Source organism: Artemia sp. Qi Xiang Cuo, chromosome 10 (genome assembly GCF_049724085.1).
Source record: "Artemia sp. Qi Xiang Cuo chromosome 10, ASM4972408v1, whole genome shotgun sequence".
In the NCBI taxonomy this organism is placed as follows: domain Eukaryota; kingdom Metazoa; phylum Arthropoda; class Branchiopoda; order Anostraca; family Artemiidae; genus Artemia; species Artemia sp. Qi Xiang Cuo.
Genome location: NC_142803.1, coordinates 39,272,829 through 39,293,588, shown reverse-complemented (window position 1 = coordinate 39,293,588; position 20,760 = coordinate 39,272,829). Strand labels below are relative to the sequence as shown.

The window sequence follows — 20,760 nt, the reverse complement described above, 5'->3', positions numbered from 1 at the left end:
CTAAGACTCTAGGTTAAAACTCTAAACTCTTAACTAAAACTAAACTAAACTAGAACTTCAACAAAAACCCTAAGCTAAGACTCTAATCTAAAAACTCTAAACTCTTAACTAAAACTAAAGTAAACTAGAACTCTAACTAAAACTCTAAGCTAAGTCTATAAGTTAACACTCTAAAATCTTAACTAAAACTAAACTAAACTAGAAATATAACAAAAACTCTATGCTACGACTAAATGCTAAAACTCTAAACTCTTAACTAAAACTAAACTAAACTAGAAGTTAAAAAAAAACTCTAAGCTAAGACTCTAAGCTAAAAACTCTAAACTCTTAACTATTACTAAACTAAACTTCAAATCTAACTAAAACTCTAAGCTAAGACTCTAGGTTAAAACTCTAAACTCTTAACTAAAACTAAACTAGAACTTCAACAAAAACTCTAAGCTAAGACTCTAAGCTAAAAACTCTAAACTCGTAACTAAAACTAAACTAAACTAGAATATAACTAAAACTCTAAGGTAAGTCTCTAAGGTAAAACTCCAAACTCTTAACTATAACTAAACTAAACTAGAACACTAACAAAAACTCTAGGCTAAGACTCTAAGCTAAAACTCTAAACTCTTAACTAAAACTAAACTAAACTAGAACTTCAACAAAAACTCTAAGCTAAGACTCTAAGTTAAAAACTATTAAAGATTCACTAAAAATAAACTACAATAAAACACAAACCAAAACCACAAGCTGAGACTCTAGGCTAAAACTCTAAACTCTTAACTAAACGAAACTATAACTCTAACAAAAACTCTAAGTTAAAAGTCTAAGCTAAAACTCTAGACTCTTAACTAAAACTAAACTAAACTAGAACTCTAACTGAAACTAAAAGGTAAAACACCAAACTCTTAACTAAAACTAAAATAAACTAGAACTCTAACAAAACTCTAAGCTATGACTCTAAGCTAAAACTCTAAACTCTTAACTAAAACTTAACTAAACTATAACTCTAACAAAAACTCTAAGATAAGACTCTAAGCTAAAACTATAAATTCTTAACTATAACTAAACTAAACTAGAACTCTAACAAAAACTATAGGCTAAGACTCTAGGGTGACACTCTAAACTCTGAACTAAAACTAAACAAAACTTCAGCTCTAACAAAAACTTTAGGCTTAAACTCTAATCCGAAACTCTAAACTCTTAACTAAAACTAAAATAAACTAGAACTCTAAAAAAACTCTAAGCTAAGACTGTAAGCTAAAACTCTAAACTCTTAAGTAAAACTAAACTAAACTATAACTCTAAGCTAAGACTCTAAGGTAAAACACCAAACTCTTAACTAAAACTAAACTAAACTAGAACTCTAACTTAAACTAAAAGGTAAAACATCAAACTCTTAACTAAAACTAAACTAAACTAGAACTCTAACAAAAACTCTAAGCTATGACTCTAAGCTAAAACTCTAAACTCTTAACTATAACTTAACTAAACTAAAACTTTAACTAAAACTCTAAGCTATGACTCTAAGCTAAAACTCTAAATTATTAACTATAACTAAACTAAACTAGAACTCTAACAAAAACTCTAATATAATACTCTAAGGTAAAAATCTAAACTCTTAACTAAAACTAAACTAAACTAGAAATCTAACAAAAACTCTAATCTAAGTCTCTAAGCTAAAACTTTAAACTCTAAGCTAAAACATACCTAAACTACAACTTTAAGTAAAACGCTAAGCTATGACTCTAATATAAAACTCTAAATTCTTAACTGCAACTAAACTAAACTTCAACTCTAACTAAAACTCTAAGCTAAGACTATATGGTAAAACTCTAAACTCTTAACTAAAACTAAACTAAACTAGAACCCTAATTAAAACTCAAAGCTAAGACTCTAATCTAAAAACTCTAAACTCTTAACTGAAACTAAACTAAACTAGAACTCTAACAAAAACTCTAAGCTAAGACTCTAAGCTAAAAACTCTAAACTCTTAACTAAAACTAAACTAAACTAAAACTCTAAGCTAAGTGTCTAATGTAAAACTCCAAACTCTTAACTATAACTAAACTAAACTAGAACTCTAACAAAAACTCTAAGCTAAGACTCTAAGATAAAACTATAAACTCTTAACTATTACTAAACTAAACTTCAACTCTAACAAAAACTCTAAGCTAAGACTCTAAGCTAAGTCTCTAAGGTAAAACTCCAAACTCATAACTATAACTAAACTAAACTAAAACTCTAACAAAAACTCTAAGCTAAGACTCTAAGCTAAAACTCTAAACTCTTAACTAAAACTAAACTAAACTAGAAGTTCAACAAAAACTCTAAGCTAAGACTCTAAGCTAAAAACTATAAATTCTTAAATATTACTAAACTAAACTTCAAATCTAACTAAAACTCTAAGCTAAGACTTTAGGTTAAAACTCTAAACTCTTAACTAAAACTAAACTAAACTAGAACTTCAAAAAAAACTGTAAGCTAAGACTCTAAGCTAAAAACTCTAAACTCGTAACTAAAACTAAACTAAACTAGAACTCTAACTAAAACTCTAAGGTAAGTCTCTAAGGTAAAACTCCAAACTCTTAACTATAACTAAACTAAACTAGAACTTCAACAAAAACTCTAAGCTAAGACTCTAAGCTTAAAACTCTAAACTCTTAACTAAAACTAAACTAAACTAGAACTCTAACCAAAAGTCTAAGCTAATACTCTAAGCTAAAACTCTAAACTATTAACTAAACTAAACTAGAACTCTAACAAAAACTCTAAGCTAAGACTCAAAGGTAAAACACCAAACTCTTACCTAAAACTAAACTAAACTAAAACTCTGACTAAAACTCTAAGCTAAGTCTCTAAGGTAAAACTCCAAACTCTTAACTATAACTAAACTAAACCAAAACTCTAACAAACACTCTAGGCTAAGACTCTAACCTAAAACTATAAACTCTTAACTAAAACTAAACTAAACTAGAAGTTCAAAAAAACTCTAAGCTAAGACTCTAAGCTAAAAACTCTAAACTCTTAACTATTACTAAACTAAACTTCAACTCTAACTAAAACTCTAAGCTAAGACTTTAGGGTAAAAATCTAAACTCTTAACTAAAACTAAACTAAACTAGAACTCCAAAAAAAAATGTAAGCTAAGACTCTAAGCTAAAAACTCTAAACTCTTAACTAAAACTAAACTAAACTAGAACTCTAACAAAAACTCTAAGATAAGACTCTAAGCTAAAACTCTAAACTCTGAACTAAAACTAAACTAAACTAGAACTTCAACAAAAACTCTAAGCTAAGACTCTAAGCTAAAAACTCTAAACTCTTAACTAAAACTAAACTAAACTAGAACTCTAAACAAAACTCTAAGCTAAGACTGTAAGCTAAAACTCTAAACTCTTAACTAAACTAAACTAGAACTCTAACAAAAACTCTAAGCTAATATTCTAAGGTAAAACACCAAACTCTTGAATAAAACTAAACTAAACTAGAACTCTAACTGAAACTCAAAGGTAAAACATCAAACTCTTAACTAAAACTAAACTAAACTAGAACTCTAACAAGACTCTAAGCTATGACTCTAAGCTAAAACTCTAAACTCTTAACTACAACTTAACTAAACTATAACTTTAACTAAAACTCTAAGCTAAGACTCTAAGATAAAACTCTAAATTCTTAACTATAACTAAACTAAACTAGAACTCTAACTAAAACTCTAAGCTAAGTCTCTAAGGTAAAACTCCAAACTCTTAACTATAACTAAACTAAACTTCAACTCTAACAAAAACTCTAAGCTAAGACTCTAATCCGAAACTCTAAACTCTTAACTAAAACTAAACTAGAACTTCAACAAAAAATCTAAGCTAAGACTCTAAATTAAAAACTCTAAACTCTAAATTCTGAACTGTAACTAAAACTAAACTAAACTAGAACTCTAACAAAACTCTAAGCTAAGACTGTAAGCTAAAACTCTAAACTCTTAACTAAAACTAAACTAAACTAGAACTCTAACTAGTACTCTAAGCTAAGACTCTAAGGTAAAACACCAAACTCTTAACTAAAACTAAACTAAACTAGAACTCTAACTGAAACTAAAAGGTAAAACACCAAATTCCTAACTAAAACTAAACTAAACTAGAACTCTAACAAAAACTCTAAGCTATGACTCGGAGCTAAAACTCTTAACTGTAGCTTAACTAAACAAAATCTTTAACATAAGTAAACTAATTCTTAACTATAACTAAACTAAACTAGAACTCTAACTACAAATCTAAGCTAAGACTCTAAGGTAAAGCTCTAAACTCTTAACTAATACTAAACTAAACTAGAACTCTAACAAAAACTCTAAGCTAAGTCTCTAATCTAAAATTTGAAACTCTAAGATAAAACTTAAACAAACTACAACTTTAAGTAAAACGCTAAGCTATGACTCTAAGCTAAAACTCTAAATTCTTAACTGATACTAAACTAAACTTCAACTCTAACTAAAACTCTAAGCTAAGACTATATGGTAAAACTCTAAACTCTTAACTAAAACTTAACTAAACTAGAACCTTAACTAAAACTCAAAGCTAAGACTCTAATCTAAAAACTCTAAACTCTTAACTGAAACTAAACTAAACTAGAACTCTAACAAAAACTCTAAGCTAAGACTCTAAGCTAAAATCTCTAAACTCTTAACTAAAACTAAACTAAACTAAAACTCTAAGATAATTGCATAGGGTAAAAAACTGAAGTATTAACTAAATCTAAACTAAACTAGAAAACTAACAAAAACTATAGCCCATGACACTAGGTTAAAACTCTAACTTATTAACTAATACTAAACTAATCTTCAACTCTAACACAAACTATAAGTTCAAAGTCAAAGGTGAAATTCTAAACTATTAACTAAAACTGAACTAAATTAGAACTTCAACAAAAACTCTAAGCTAAGACTCAAAGGTAAAACACCAAACTCTTAACTAAAACTAAACTAAACTAGAACTCTAACAAAACTCTAAGCTATGACTCTAAGCTAAAACTCTAAACTCTTAACTAAAACTTAACTAAACTATAACTTTAACTAAAACTCTAAGCTATGACTCTAAGATAAAACTATCATCTATTGAATGAACATAAAATAAAATTAAAATCTAAAAAAGAATATAAGATAAGAATTTGGGGTACAACTAAAAACTACTAACTAAAACTAAACAAAACAAGAACTCTAAAAAAACTCTAAACTAAGACTCAAATTTTTATCTCTAAAATCTTAACTATTACTAAACTAAACTTCAACTCTAACTAAAACTCTAAGCTAAGACTCTAGGCTAAAACTCTAAACTCTTAACTAAAACTAAACTAAACTACAACTCTAAATAAAACTATAATATAAGAATGTAAGGTAAAACTCTAAACTCTAAACTAAAACTAAACGAAACTAGAACTCCAACAAAAACTCTAAGCTAAGACTCTAAGCTAAAACTCGAAACTCTTAACTATTACTAAACTAAACTTCAACTCTAACTAAAACTCTAAGCTAAGACTCTAGGCTAAAAAACTCTAAACTCTTAACTAAAACTAAAGTAAACTAAAACTCTAACTAAAGCTCTAAGCTAAGACTCTAAGCTAAAACTCTAAACTCTTAACTAAAACTAAACTAGAACTCTAACAAAAACTCTAAGATAAGACTCTAAGCTAAAACTATAAACTCTTAACTAAAACTAAATAAACTAGAACTTCAACAAAAACTCTAAGCTAAGACTGTAAGCAAAAACTCTAAACTCTTAACTAAAACTAAACTAAACTAGAAGTCTAACAAAAACTCTAAGCTAAACCTCTAGGCTAAAACTCTAAACTCTTAACTAAAACTAAACTGAACTAGAACTCTAATTAAAACTCTAAGTCTAAGCTAAAACTCTAAACTCTTAACTATAATTAAACTAAACTAAAAATCTAACAAAAACTCTAAGCTGAGGCTCTAAGCTAAAACTCTAAACTCTTAACTATTACTAAACTAAACTTCAACTCTAACTAAAACTCCAAGCTAAAACTCTAAACTCTTAACTAAAACTAAACTAAACTAGAACTTCAACAAAAACTCTAAGCTAAGACTGTAAGCAAAAACTCTAAACTCTTAACTAAAACTAAACTAAACTAGAACTCTAACAAAAACTCTAAGCTAAGACTCTATGCTAAAACTCTAGACTCTTAACTAAAACTAAACTGAACTAGAACCCTAACTAAAACTCTAAGTCTAAGCTAGAACTCTTAACTATAACTAAACTAAACTACTACTCTAACTAAACTCTATGCTGAGACCCTCAGCTAAAACTCTAAACTCTTAACTAAAAATAAACTAAACTAGAACTCTAAAAAAGACTCTATGGTAAAAACTCTAAACTATTAACAATAACTAAACTGAACTTCAACTCGAAGCTAAGATTGTAAGGTAAAACTCTAAACTCTTAACTAAAACTTAACTAAACCATAACTTTAACTAAAACTCTAGGCTATGACTCTAAGCTAAACTTCTAAATTCTTAACTATAACTAAACTAAACTTCAACTCTAAGCTAAGACTGTAAGGTAAAACTATAAACTATTAAATAAAACCACACGAATCTATAACTCTGACTAAAACTCTAAGCAATAACTAAGCAAAAACCCTAAATTCTTAACTATAACTAGAATATACATCAACTATAATAAAACCCCTAAGCTAAAACTCAAAGATAAAACTCTAAACTCTTAACTGAAAATAAAATAAGATCCAACTAAAACATCAAACTAATACTCGAAGTTAAAAACTCTAAACTCTTAACTAAAACTAAACTAAACTAGAACTCTAACAAAAACTCTAAGCTAAGACTCTAAGCTAAAACTCTACGCCAATGGGTTAAAGAAAAAAACCGGATAAATGTTGGATAATTTCTAAGTCTAAAAAATTTAGTCCGAAAAAAATAAAAAAAATTCCAAAAAGGGAGGGAGGAAGGGAGGACTCGGGGGGACTTTGGGGTCCCGGGGGTCTTTGGGGGGCTCGGGGTGCGCTTTGGGAGGCCCGGGGGGCCATTTGGGGACCGGTGGCCTTTGGGGGCCCGGGGGTTCCTTCGGGGTTGGGGTAGGGGGGTCGGGGCCCTTTGGGGTGGGGGTAGGGGGGTTGTTGGGGTAGGGGACCTCTCAACACTGTTCAAATGGAGCTTGTGTATTATAACAACCACAGAGTTTCACCCTCAAATCCTCTTCTAAATCATCTTCTAAAATCATCTTCTAAAATACCTCAAACGGTTTCACATAAATCATCTTCTAAAATGTCTCCAAACTGTTTCACCCAAATAATCCCTAAACGTAATTTCTGCGTGTTCCTTTTGTTTTGGCATCCCTACACTGTCACATTTGAAATTCCTAGGAAACCCTTTCCCGCGTTAATCTCTTCATCTCTAAGGTCAAAACATTCTCCCCACCGTTAATGCGCATGTGCGAACTTCGCCCGGACACAATTCTCCTGAACGAACACCAAAAAATCAATTGACCTTGAAAGCGCATGTGCAAACTTCACCCGGAGACAATTCTCCTGGACGAACACCAATAAATCAATTGACCTTGAAAGCGCATTTGAAACTTCGCCCGGAGACAATTCTTCTGGACGAACACCAATAAATCAATTTCTCGGAAATCCATTTCCCCTAGGGAGTCTATGCCCATATATGGTGCCCCTTCAGGGCTGGTACCCCATTTTCTACTTGAGTTGTTAGTAGTAGTAGTAGTAGTTAGTGTTACCCATCGAAAGATTGGAGCCTGAGAAAATTCGCCTGATTTCCGAAAAAATAGATAAACACCCCCAGAAAGTCAAGGAATCTTAATGAAAATTAATTCCTCAAATTCAGTATATATGACTGCCTTTTGTAAAAGTTTCCTGCTCCCATCTGCAAAATTGTGGAATTTTGTATTTTTTTTTGCAAGAAGAAAGATAACGCATGCGTGTTTATTTGTAATTTTTTCCCTATTGGTGATCGCATCGACCCAATAGTCCTAGAAAATCGAGAAAGGACTCATTCTAACGGAAATTAAAAGCTCTAGTGCCCTTTCTAAGTGACCGAAACGATTTGATGACAAGTATCCCCCCTGAAGAGTCTAGTAACTATGCCTTTAAGAATAACGTGACCCTCACAGTTCCTGGGGAAAGGTTTGTAAGTTATGAATTTTGACCATTGTTTACGTATACCATTTGTTATTGGGAAGTATATAGACACTTTTCGACGGAGGGGGGAATTTTCTGCTTTGGGTATTTTCCACGGAGAGAATTTTCCGTAGGAAGGGAAATTTCCGGGGGTGAACTTTCCCCGAGGAACTTTAAATTGAGGGAATTTGCCAGAATTCTTATACGAAATTATTTTTATTTGTCTTACTTTATCTTTGCCGGCTAAATTTTACATGTGGAGATGTTACGGAGAATCGTCCGAGAAATTTGTTTTACCGGGTTGGAATTGTCTGGAGTATCTTTCCGTAGGGGTGGGAGGATTTTATACGGGAGAAATTCTCCATAGGGGAGTTTTTCGCGGGATAAATTTTCCGTAGGGAACTTTCTACGGGAGCAACTTTCTACTGGGGGGGGGGGTGGGAGGGCTATTTGTGGGGAAAATTTTCCACAGAGGAGGAAATTTCCAGCATAATTTTAAAGACAATTACAAATTAAAGTCTTTTTTGATTTAAAGTAGGCCTACGCTAAGAACAATTTTTCACCCGGAATCATCCGCAAGAAATTTCCTGGGTGGAATTTTAAGCTAGAATGGAATTGTCTGGGGGGAATTTCCTTGGCAGGGGAGGGGTATTTTACGTGGAAAGACATTTTCATGGAGTAATTCTCCGTGGGTGGAAGGAATTTTCCATGGACGGGAACCGGATTTCCTGGCATTATTTAAAAATGATCAGAACTGAAAAAAAAACAAGCTTTTTAACTGAAAGTAAGGAACAACATCAAAACCTAAAACGAACAGAAATTATTACGTATTTGAAAGGGGCTGCCCCTTCCTCAAGACATCCCTCTTTACGCTTTATACATTTAATTATATTACGAAGTAATTTGCTCACTCATTGAGCTAACATCTGTGTATGCCAGAGGATTTCCTTTACCCCGAATGATAGCCTAGTGTCCATTCTATCCTCAACTTAATCGGTTAATTAAAGGGTTTAGGCTTGCTTAATTGCGGAAACGGAGGTAGGAAACAATTTGTCTGTTGGTTATCATTTTTGATTTGCCATTTCAGCTTTTCTTACGCCACATTTTTATTCGGCAGTTCAGAGATATTAGCGGAAAACTAGCAAATGAAATCAGTGAAAACACAGAAAAATGTTTTATAAACAGAAAACGGTGCTTTTATTGTTTGATTTATTTGAATTTGGATGGAATGGAAACGCAATTTTGTTTTTTCAGTCTCATTCTTCGTAGTCTGTAAAAATAACTTTTCTTATGTCATTACTATAGATGTCTCTTGTGCCTGAAGCTACTTTCCAGGCCTTTCACATCATCTTTACACTTTTTCAAGAGGCTTCCATCAATATTTTCGGAGATCACTTTACTGTCTCTTGCACTCTCTTCCCTGTTCCAACTCCAGAGTTGGCTCTAGCTAAGAACTAGGCATTCCTGGCAAATTTCCTGAAAACTACTTCCCCAAGTTTACTAGATTATTGGTTTGTTTATTGATCGGAAATGTGATTTTGAGAAAAATAACCGGATTCTGGTGTGATTATGTTTTTATGCCTTAGACTTCAAAAGGAATGGATTTTTATGTGTGTAATCACTCTCGCAGTAAATACACATTTATGGGAAGGTATGTCAGCGTAATTGTTTTATTTTACTGCGTATGACCTTTAAAATACAAACAAAAAACCGAGTTTAAGGAATCTATTTTATCTTTAGTTGTTCTTACTACTTTTCTATACTTACTGAAGATAAAACTGGTTTTTAGCCAATTAAGGCCTAAAACCAAATAAATAGGTGCGAAAATTTTGTAAAGTTTTGAAACTAACCAGATAATTTTGATAAATTTGACACTTTCATCGAAACCTTACAATAGAGAAAATGTCCTTGTCTATCAATTTTACAATAGAAAAAAAAGATTTCTTAAGTTTTCGAATTTCCCATCCCCTGGCTATAGACGTCACAAGGAAATTATACTAGGCTACAATTGGTATATGACCAGTTACTGTACATTTTTGGGTTATAGAGAAATACCCCCAGAAAAATTTTGCATGGAAAACTCACAGTAAAATTTTCGCTGGAAAACTTGAGCCAGAAAAATCAGTCTGGGGAAACTCATCCGTTAAGGGATTCTAAAATATCATGATTAATTAGAGTCATCGTTTCCTTGGCAAGTACTTCAAAACCCCCGGTTAATTAAAATGGATCAGTTCACTGAAACTTTAAAGTAAAAGCGTCTTTATTATCTATTTAGTTTGTGTGGACCACGCGCATCTTTAGGATGGATTACGCCCCCGAGCGGCATTATTGCTTCTGAAAATGGGAAGTATAATATTTAGTTTTTGATCATTTTAAGTCGATTCGCTGTTTCAGAATTGTCATGCAATAGCTCTTTCGTACCCTTTTGGCCAAAATTGTTGTTCTGCACCAGGAAGTAGCTGCAAATACCACTTTGATTTGACAAAATCTTGTTACTAATTAAATAGGGCACTAGAACTTCCGATTGTCTTTCTAAAGACCTATTGGTTGGATCACTACAGGAAAAAACGTAAATAAACACATCTGTGAAGATTCTTCTTGGATAAAATACATTGTTTCACATTTTTGTAAACAGAGGTTTGAATCCTCTACAATAGAGTTCTCTCATATTTTGAATTGAATTGTATCACATTCAGATTGTATCAAATTGCCTTTTAAGGTGTGTTTCTCCTTTTTTTTTAATCAGGAAAGTTTCTTAGGCTCTTAACGTTTGGTGAGTAATTGTAAAGCAAATCGATTTTTTGTTTTTGGAATCATCATATAAATTTAATCTCTTTTATGCATAAATCAAACAGTTCGTGGTAACGAACTGTAAGTAAGGAGCGACTCTGCCCACTAGTAACTGAAACTTTAAAAAATGGAACTTTAATAGATACATCAAAAGGATCGGCTTATTCTGCTGATTCCAAATATAAACGATTCATTAAGTTTAGTGTTACCCATCAAAAGCTAAATGCCTGAGAAATTTTCCTGAATCTCAAAAAACGGGAGGGGGGAACACACCATATGAGTTAAGGATTCAGCATATCAGAAAACCCTACTGTAGAGGTTTCAAGCTCCCTTCTCCTAAAATGTAGAATTTTGTAATGCCACAAGAAAGATAACAGATGTGTGTTTATTTAATTTTATAATTTTTTTTTCTTCCCAGGAGTGGCCGAATCGAACCAATGATACTAGAACACTGAGAGAGGGCTCATTTTGACGGAAATTAACAGTTCTACTGCCCTTTTTAAGTGGCCAAAATTATTGGAGGACAAATAGCCTCCCTCTACACTCTTTCCCTCCAATGTCGTCGGATCAAAATTCTGAGATAGGCATTTTATTCACCATAGTTGAAAGATCCAATGATTGTGCCTTTTGGAACGACTTGACCTCCCACAGCCCCCAGGGAAAGGGCTGCAAGCTATGAAATTCGCCCATTATTTACATATAATAGCCTATTTGTTATTGCAAAGTGTCCAGTCATTTTTCAGAGGGGGGTTTCTGTGGGTAGATGTTCTACGAGGAGAACTTATTGGTGAGGGAAATGGGGAGTATCCGGAGATGAGCTTCCAGGGGAAATTTTATAAGGGGGGAGTTTTCTAGTTTCCACATACAAAATTTGCTTTATTTACATTATTTTTTCTTTGGTAACTTAATTTTACATGTGGAGATGTTCGGGGGGAATTGTCCCGGCGAAATTTTCAGTGGGGTTGAATTCCTCTTGAGGATTTTGTTGTGAAGAGGGGTGGACTATTCTGCGGCAGAAATTCTCCATGTGAGAATTACCCCAGGGAGATATTTTCAATGTGGAATTTTCCGAGGAGAGACTTTCCACTCGGGGGGGGGGGGGTTATTTACGGTGAAAATGTTCCACATAGGGGAGATTTCTAGCGCACTTGAAAAAAACAACATGGAATAAAATAAATAACTGTTTTTTCTCATATAAAAGTATGCCAAGGAAAATTTAATTTTTCAGGCTGATTTGGCTGCAAGAAAATTGTCTGGGGGGAATTTGCAGGGTGGATGGAATTCCTGGGGGGGATGAAGGTTTAGTGGGGAAGGAACTTTCCATGAAGGATTTTTTTTGCGGGGGAGGGGGAAATTTTCCTCGGAGAGGGGGGTGGATTTCCTGGCATTAAATGAAAAACGATTAAAAATTAAATACAAACACAAGTTTTTTCAACTGAAAGTAAAGAGCAATGTTAAAACTTAAAAACAAAAATTATTCCGTATATGAAAGAGGCTACCCCTTCCTCAATATCTCCCTAAGTTACGCTAAATGTGACTTTTTGTCCTAATTCTTTAAGAAAGAGTCTTGCAACACAAGGAATGTTTAATTAGAATCAGAGGCTTTTCTAAAAGTACTAAAAACTTTAGCGTAAAGAGGAGAGCGTTGAGAAGGGGGTAGTCCCTTTCACATACGGAATAATTTTTGTTTGGTTTAAGTTTTAACATTGCTCCTTGCTTTAGTTGAAAAAAACTTGTTTTTTATTCAATTGTTCCCAAAACTCTTATTCTTAGAGTATCGGTTTCCTTTAACCCAGTCACTACTTACATTGCCACGAAAAGTTTGATAGCATTACTTGTTTATTGTGGATTAAATTCCAAATCGAAGGGAAATCTATAGCAAATTAATTTAAACATGTATTGCGGCCGATCCCATAGCACTTTGTATACGATATGTTACCTATAAGTAACACAGCTTTGACCTAAGAGAACCTGTAAAATTTTTCGACAGATGGGGGGAGGGAGCTTATAAGAAAATTATGCAAGGTTGTCACGATTTGTCCATGAAATGGGTGCACCCATAAAACATTGATTTCCTATAGTGCAACAGTTACAAATTGGCAAAAAGTTGCTATTGTGAACTTATCTTTACGTAGAACCAAACAAGGGCCCATTCACAATGAGATTTTATTAATACCGAGATTTAGCTAAGGCGTTTTCTAGTGCTAGTTTCATCTAATCAGAACTTTTATAGAATTTTCTGATTGGCTGAAAAATTCTGGTCAAAATTTGGATTCAAAAATTAGATCATAATTCTGGATTAGGGCCTCTTTAGTCAGAGAATGTTAAGAAATAGTAGCAGTTTCCTACAAGTTTCCCAGGAGTTAGCTTTGGAAGGGCATATTTTCCATTATTCAGTTTTCCTTGGGAACGATTTAACCCTTAAAACTTTCGGTGTGAGTTTTCAAGTGGTAAGTTTTCCAGTGGCATAAAATAATAAGATAAGATTTATTTAGAAAAATAGCTATCACAAGCCCGGCTGGACCGAATTCGTATTTAGGAGTAAAAAAAAACAAAAAAAAAACAGAATAACATAAAAAATAGATTTTAAAACACCGTCTTAGATTTAGAACGCACCGTCATACTATCAAAATTTTAAGGAAAAAACAAAAAACAAATAAATCATTAAAAATAATTATAGACGTGTATATACATATAGGGGTCATGACAAGACCCACAAATTGCAACAATTAAAATTAGTAAATTAAAAAAGGTCATTAAAAGCACAAAAAAGGGGAAAAGTGACTAAAAATTACAGGCACCAGTGCCAATTAATAAAACGGGAAAAGCTAGAGGGATATTTTTTTCTGTAATGAAGGGGACAAAGATTTTTTTTCAGACCTGAAGGTAAGGCAGCGAACTGGGAACAAGATGGGTATGGCTTCAGAAGTAACCCGAGGCGGTCGGAACGTGGGTAAGGAGTGTCTTATGGGGAAAATATCTTCCTTGCGAGGGTTTGTTAAAGCATTTGTTTGTGCAAAATGGAGCCATACCTCAACTCTCCTGCACTCAAGTATTTTCAACATAGTATTTTTTTTTTAGAAGAAGAGATTATGGAACCCTGCCTCATTTGAAAATTATTAACAGGGCTGTTTTTTGATTGACTCAAATTTTTCTGATTCTTCCCAGGATTTGCCAGGTGGTAAAACTGGACAAGTATATTCAAGATGCGGGCCGGCAAAGGAAGTATAAATACTTAAGAAATGAGAAGGGGGACACTAAATTTATGTAGGAGCTTAAGGATGGAGATAGACACATTAGCTCTGTGGATGATATCTTTAACTTTCATGTACCACTTTAAAGCAGAAGAAATTGTGACGCCAAGCAACTTAAAGGAAGACACAGAAAATCCAGGATAGATTGAGTGAAGAAAACGTGATGAGAATTTCAGGAAACATGTTGACATTATCATTGATTTAGGGGGGTATACTCCCATGGGTCCGAGCTATGATATGCAATATTATTAGGAAAGCTCATAGGCTTACTTGTTAAATTCCAATAGTATGTTTCAGCAACTGTTAGGTCATCGTTAAATTTCCATCTGTCAGGAAATTCCTTATCAAGGCTGTTGATCATAGCTGAAAAACGAGACCTATCGAGACCCTTGTGAACAGGGAAGGAATTGAAATAATGATTCGCGTATTTGAGTTTTACGGGGACTAGTTTTTTTGGAGTAAGTTTTTCTTGAGCCATAATTATGTAATCAACCTTTAGAAATAATTTAGCATATGAAAAAGTCAGGTTAAATGTTTTCTAGCCCTGGAAGTATTTCTGTAATTTCAAATCAAATAAAGATAAGCGATATTAAAAAAATTGCTTTCATTTGTTTGCAATCCAATTATTGTCCCAGAGCAAGAATGGTATTAATCGGTCCTTCAATCTTGGGCTTAAGGAGGGGGGGACAGGGGGCAGCTGCCCCCCCTGGACCTTCAAATTTATATTAGATATGGCTGAAAAAGCAGATGGTTTGGAAAAAGCAGTTGATAAAACTCCATCACACTATCGACTGCCCCCCCCCTAGACAATATGCTGCCTAATGCTGCCTACGTCCATGCCTTCAATACATACCCAAATGTTCAAAAGCCTCTTCGAACTGCAGATAAGTTCCATCAAAGAAGTTGTGACAAACAGAAACACACAGCTCGAAATGAAAATTGTTTTCAGTAAAGCGCAAATAACGTTCTATTATTTATGAGACGTAGAGGGGTTTTAGCCTTACCCTTGTTTGTGGTAATTTTTGTCCGTTTTGGGTTTCATTTACTTATCAAATAAATTGAAAAAAAAAGTTTCCAATTCAAGGTCCGGAGCAATATTAAAACTTAAAGCCAAAAAAAAATTATTTTTTTAATAGGATTTTGTCTTTAAAAAGAATAAGAAGCCATTCTAAACCACTAATGAACTGTAATGTAATGAGCAAGGAGCAGTGCCTCTTCTATAAGTAAGTTTCTGTATTTTTTAAGTTTTAATTTTGATCCTGTTTTCATTTGAATATTTTTTAAATTTATTTTCTGATCACTTTTCAACAATGCTTGAAAATCTTTCCTTTGTTAAAACACCCCCCCCGCCTTCATAAGTTATCAATCCCGAGGGAAAATTAAGTGTTAAAATTTCTTCCCTTAAAATTCTCCTTGGACAGTTCTCCCCTATATATGATTGAGCAGCCAAGGAGAAAGTAAGACGTATAAAAATAATTCCGCCCATGAATTGCAGAAAACTCTCCCGTGATAAAATTTCCCCTGTAAATCAAATCCCCCTCCACAAAAATCACCTCCCGAAACATTTCCCCTCTGAAAATTACCCCCTCCAACCCCCCAAAAAATCTCCCCCAGACAATTCTTCCCTTGAAAAATCTCCTCATATGTAAAATTCAGCAGCCAAAGAGAGAATAAGACAAATAAAGATAATTCCGTTGTATGAATTATGAAAAAATCCTGAAAATCCCTCCCCCCCGAGGGAAATTTTTCCCAGAAAATTTTGCTTTGAAAATCCTCACTCTCCCTGAAAAATCCTCCCTATTGAATCAACTTAGTTTAATCAAGCATTAAGATAAATGCCTATATTGAACATTTATCTTGTATGGACTATGTGATTTCCACGGTATATTAACTAAAAAAAAACAAGTTTTTTTTTAACTGAAAGTAAGGAGCGACATTAAAACTTAAAACGAACAGAAATTATTCCGTATATGAAAGGGGCTGTCCCCTCCTCAACGTCTCACTCTTTACGCCTAAGTTTTTTATTGTTTTAAAAAATAAAGTTGTGAGACAGAGTCAAACTTTAGCGTAAAGAGCGACGCGTTGAGGAGGGGACAGCCCCTTTCATATACGGAATAATATCTGTTCGTTTTAAGTTTAATGTCGCTCCTTACTTTCAGTTAAAAAAACTTGTTTTTTTTAGTTAATTTCTGAACGGTTTTGAATTAATGCAGCTTTGATTTTGGCTCACTGTACATGAATAATTAAAACGAAATTCAGATATTAATTTTTCTTTTTTGGGCTAATTGACTTTCTCGAAATTTTGTTTGGACGTAACATACGAATTAGCTTACGTAACGAATTTGTATATTCCTATGTTTTTATTACATATATTGGGGAGTTCGCTCCCTAGTCAATACCTGGCTCTTTACGCTAAAGTTCGAATTTTGTTCGAATCACAAACCCCTGAATCACAAAGGCGGGTTAATAAGAATAGATAGCTCTTTTGAAAGTTCTAAAAAACTTTAGCGTAAAGACCGAGGTATTGACTAGGGTCGAACCTTCTCATATACGTAATAATTTCTGTTCGTTTAAAGTTTTAATGTTGCTCCTTATTTTCAGTTGAAAAAAAAATGTTTTTTATTTAATTTCTGATCGTTTTTAAATAATGCTGGGAAATCCGGCGCCCCTTCAAGGAAATGTCCCTTCCCCCAAGGAAAGATCCTGCATGGAAAGATTCTCCCCCGTAACCCCTACTCCGACCCCTCCCTCCCCACCAGTAAAAAATTCCTCCTGAAAACGCCTGTATACTCCACAATAACTAATGCTATGAGTAAACAATGGGCAAAGTATATCACTTACAACCCGTCCCTTGAGATCTCTGGGGGATTAAGTCATTCTCAAGGACAAATCAATTAAATTTTCGACTATGTTGAACAAAATGACTGTTTAAAATTTTTGTTTGGGTGACTTCGGGAAAAAACTGAGCGTGGGAGGGGGCCAAGCTACCCTCCAATTTTTTTGGTCACTTAAAAAGGGCACTAGAACTTTTAGTTTCCGTTTGAATGAGCCTTCTTACGATATTCTAGGACAACTTGATCAATACGATCACCCCTGACAAAAAACAAAACAAACAAACAAATAAACACGCATCCGCGAACCTTCTTCTGGCAAAAAATACAAAATTCTACATTTTTGCAGATAGGAGCTTGAAATTCTATTTTAAAGTTCTCTGATACATTGAATCTGATGGTGTGAGTTTCAGTAGAGTGCTATGACTTTTAGGGGGTGTTTCCCCCTTTTTCTCGAAAATAAGGCAAATTTTCTCAGGCACCTAACTTTTGATGGGTAAGATTAAACTTAACGAAATTTTTATATTTGAAATCAGCATAAAAATCTGATTCTTCTGATGTGTTTATTGGTATCAAAATTACGGTTTTTAGAGTTTCGGTTACTATTGAGCCGGGTCACTCCTTACTTACAGTTTGTTACCACGAACTGTTTGATAAATAATAGATCTTTATACAGAGTATATAAACTATATAAATTATATAGAATATATAAATTATATTATCTTTATACATTGATGATTTCTTAGGAACGAATGCTCCACTAAACGGCATTCATATCTCTGCAACTGAGAAGCAAAATATATCCTTTTTAGATCCTCATGAATCTATTGAGATCTCAGGATTATAAATCAATGATTTTATACCTCTTTGGGTCAAAATCGTGGTCTGGGGCTAAAAAAGGACAGAAAATGCCACTTTTCTCGTGTCACAGTCTTTTCGGTAATTGAAAAAGCCCCCTAGGACTTGGAATTTACATTGAAATGAGCCCAATCCCAACCTTCTAGGACCATGAGTTCAATACCATTACAACTGTAAAAAAAACAAAACACAAAAAGCAACAAATAAACAAGCTTTTGTAATCTTATTTCTGGCAAAAAAAACATTTTTTTGTAGATAGGAGCTTAATTCTCTATAGTAAAGCTCTCTGATGTGTTGGTTCTAATAATGTGACTTTCATTAGGATCGCTTGACCTTTTGGAGGCGTTTCCCCCTTTTTTGAAAAATTAAACTAATTTTCTCAGGCTCGTAGCCTTTGACGGGCTGGATTAAACTTAAGAAATTTCGTATATTAAATGTCAGCATAAAAGACCAATGATTTTGATAAATTAATTGTTATCAAAGTTTCTTTTTTAGAGTTTAGGTTGCTATTGAGCCAAGTCATTACTTATTTAGAGTTTGTTGCTGTGAACTGTTTGAAACATAATGTTCAATCACAAAATCCCTATTACTGTCTGTATTAACTAAAAAAAAACTTCCCGAAAAAAAAGTTTTTCAATGACAACTAAGAAGCCTTATTAAAATTCAGACCAGCAGAAATGAAGTCCTATAATAATTCAAGCTTAAAATGACCAGAAACTTTTATTCAAGAATAAATGGAACCCAAATCGAACAGAAATCATAGGCAGCGCAATAGCACTGCCTAAGTAAAGAACGATGTTGGCACAATGTATTGTTATTATTATTTTTTTCCATACCAGTGCACTTTGTATCGAAGGAGTTGTCGTAGAAACTTCAAAGAGGGCTAATTCAATTGGAAATTGGAAGGGCTGGCGCCCTTTCTAATAGTCGAAAGTGATTGGAAGGCAACTAACACCCCTTCCACGCCCACCATTTCCCCAAACACATCCAATACAAATTTTGAGGTAGCCATTTTGTTCAGCGTAGTTTATTTCGATATAGAAATTATGTTTTTGAGGAGGACACTCCACCACAGCCCTCAGGGCAAGGGTTGTAAGTTATGCCCTGGGGGCATATAAGGTTTTTATAGAAGCCATTGTCATAGAAACTTCAAAAAACACTCATTCGATTGGAAATTCATAGGGCTAGTGCCCTTTTTAGTAGTCGAAAGTAGTTTTAGGGTAAGTAGTCCGCCTCTCACCCCCAGTACTTCCCCAAACACATCCAATCAGAATTTTGAGCTAGCCATTTTGATTGTCGTCGTAGAAAGTTTTGGCAATCAGCTGTTTAAGGATGACACCCCCCCCACACACACATTCCTGAGGGCAAGGGTTGTAAGTTATGCCATCGGGGCATATAAAGTTTTTATAGAAAGCGTTGTCGTAGAAACTTCAAAAAGGGCTCATTTGATTGGAAAATGAAATGGCTAGGGCCCTTTTTAATAGTTGAACGTGATTGGAAGGCAACAAATACCCCTTCCACACCCACCATTTATCCAAACACATCCAATTGAAATTTTGAGATACCAATTTTCTTCAACGTAGTTGAAAGGTCTAGAAATTATATCTTTGAGGATGACACTCCAACCACAGCCCTCAGGGTAAGGGTTGTAAGTTATGCCCTGGGGGCATATGAGGTTTTTATTGAAAGCGTTGTCGTAGAAACTTCAAAAGGGCTCATTCGATTGGACATTCAAAGGGCTAGTGCCATTTTTAATAGTTGAAAGTGATCGGAAGGCAGCTAAACCCCCTCTCACGCCCACATTTTCCTCAAACACAACCAATCAAAATTTTTAGATAGCCAATTTGATCAACGTTGTTGAAATTTTTAGAAATTAGGTCTTTGAGGATCCCTCAGAGCACTCGGGACAAGGCTTGTCAGTTATACCTTGCGGGCATATGAGGTTTTTATAGATAGTGATGCTGTAGAAAAGTAGACTAGGAAGTACTATATTGCCGGGACATATAGCAAATACCATGTTATTTGCTGGGACATATAGCAAATACCATGTTATTCTAACAGACATATAGGAAATATCATGTTATTCTGCAACGCCCCCGTACAAACAGTTTTTTTTTCTGTTAATTAGTTGAATAGGACATGGTTGAACAAATCATCAAACCTACTTGATCTAATGAAGTGGAACAGAAGCTCACCAAACTGAAAAGATAAATGTAATAATTAACAATTATTGGACAGGGTCAATATGCTTTTCACATTTGGTATTATTTGATTCATTGACTGTTTGATCAATGACAGTAAAGTTTTATAGATTTTTTTTACGTGAAATACTCTAGTTTATTTTCTTAGTTTTGAAAACATTTTGGAAGAAACTAAATTTCAGGTGGGGGAGGGGGGCAAAATGAGGTCTGGGGTGAAAATTTGGTCTGAGAGAGGCAGGTGTCCCCTCTGTCCCATAGGAAATTACGCTCCTCAACCCAGCCCCTTGCCACTTACTGGCAGGGGCGAATCCCGGGAGAGGGTGCGCGCGCCAACCCATATTCTTCTTCTTCTTCTTGCATGAGAGATTCAGTAGCACGAGGATTCAGTTGCATGGGAGTTCAGTTGTACAGGGTTTCGGTTATACAGGGGTTCACTTACATGGAGCGATTTAGTTGAACTAGGGGGGGGGAGGATTTGCGATGTGGGGGAGAGAGGATGAGCGTGTACTGTAAAATACAGAAGTGATATTTTGGAGCGTATTGTCAATTTAACGAGAATGTTTCACCATAAATAAGGCTATCGTGTTTTACGGAACTTTCTAGGGCAGGGGTAACTATTTAGTTTAAATAATTCTAGGAGGAATTGAGTTTTATGGATGGTATGGAAAAATGGTACTT

The 20,760-nt window shown here is 34.0% G+C and overlaps 1 protein-coding gene across 1 annotated transcript in view; it reads left to right on the top strand.

Annotated features, from left to right (window-relative positions):
- Positions 1 to 20,760, top strand: part of LOC148947747 (uncharacterized) — a 73,476-nt gene that overhangs the window by 49,476 nt on the left and 3,240 nt on the right. The window lies entirely within an intron of this gene.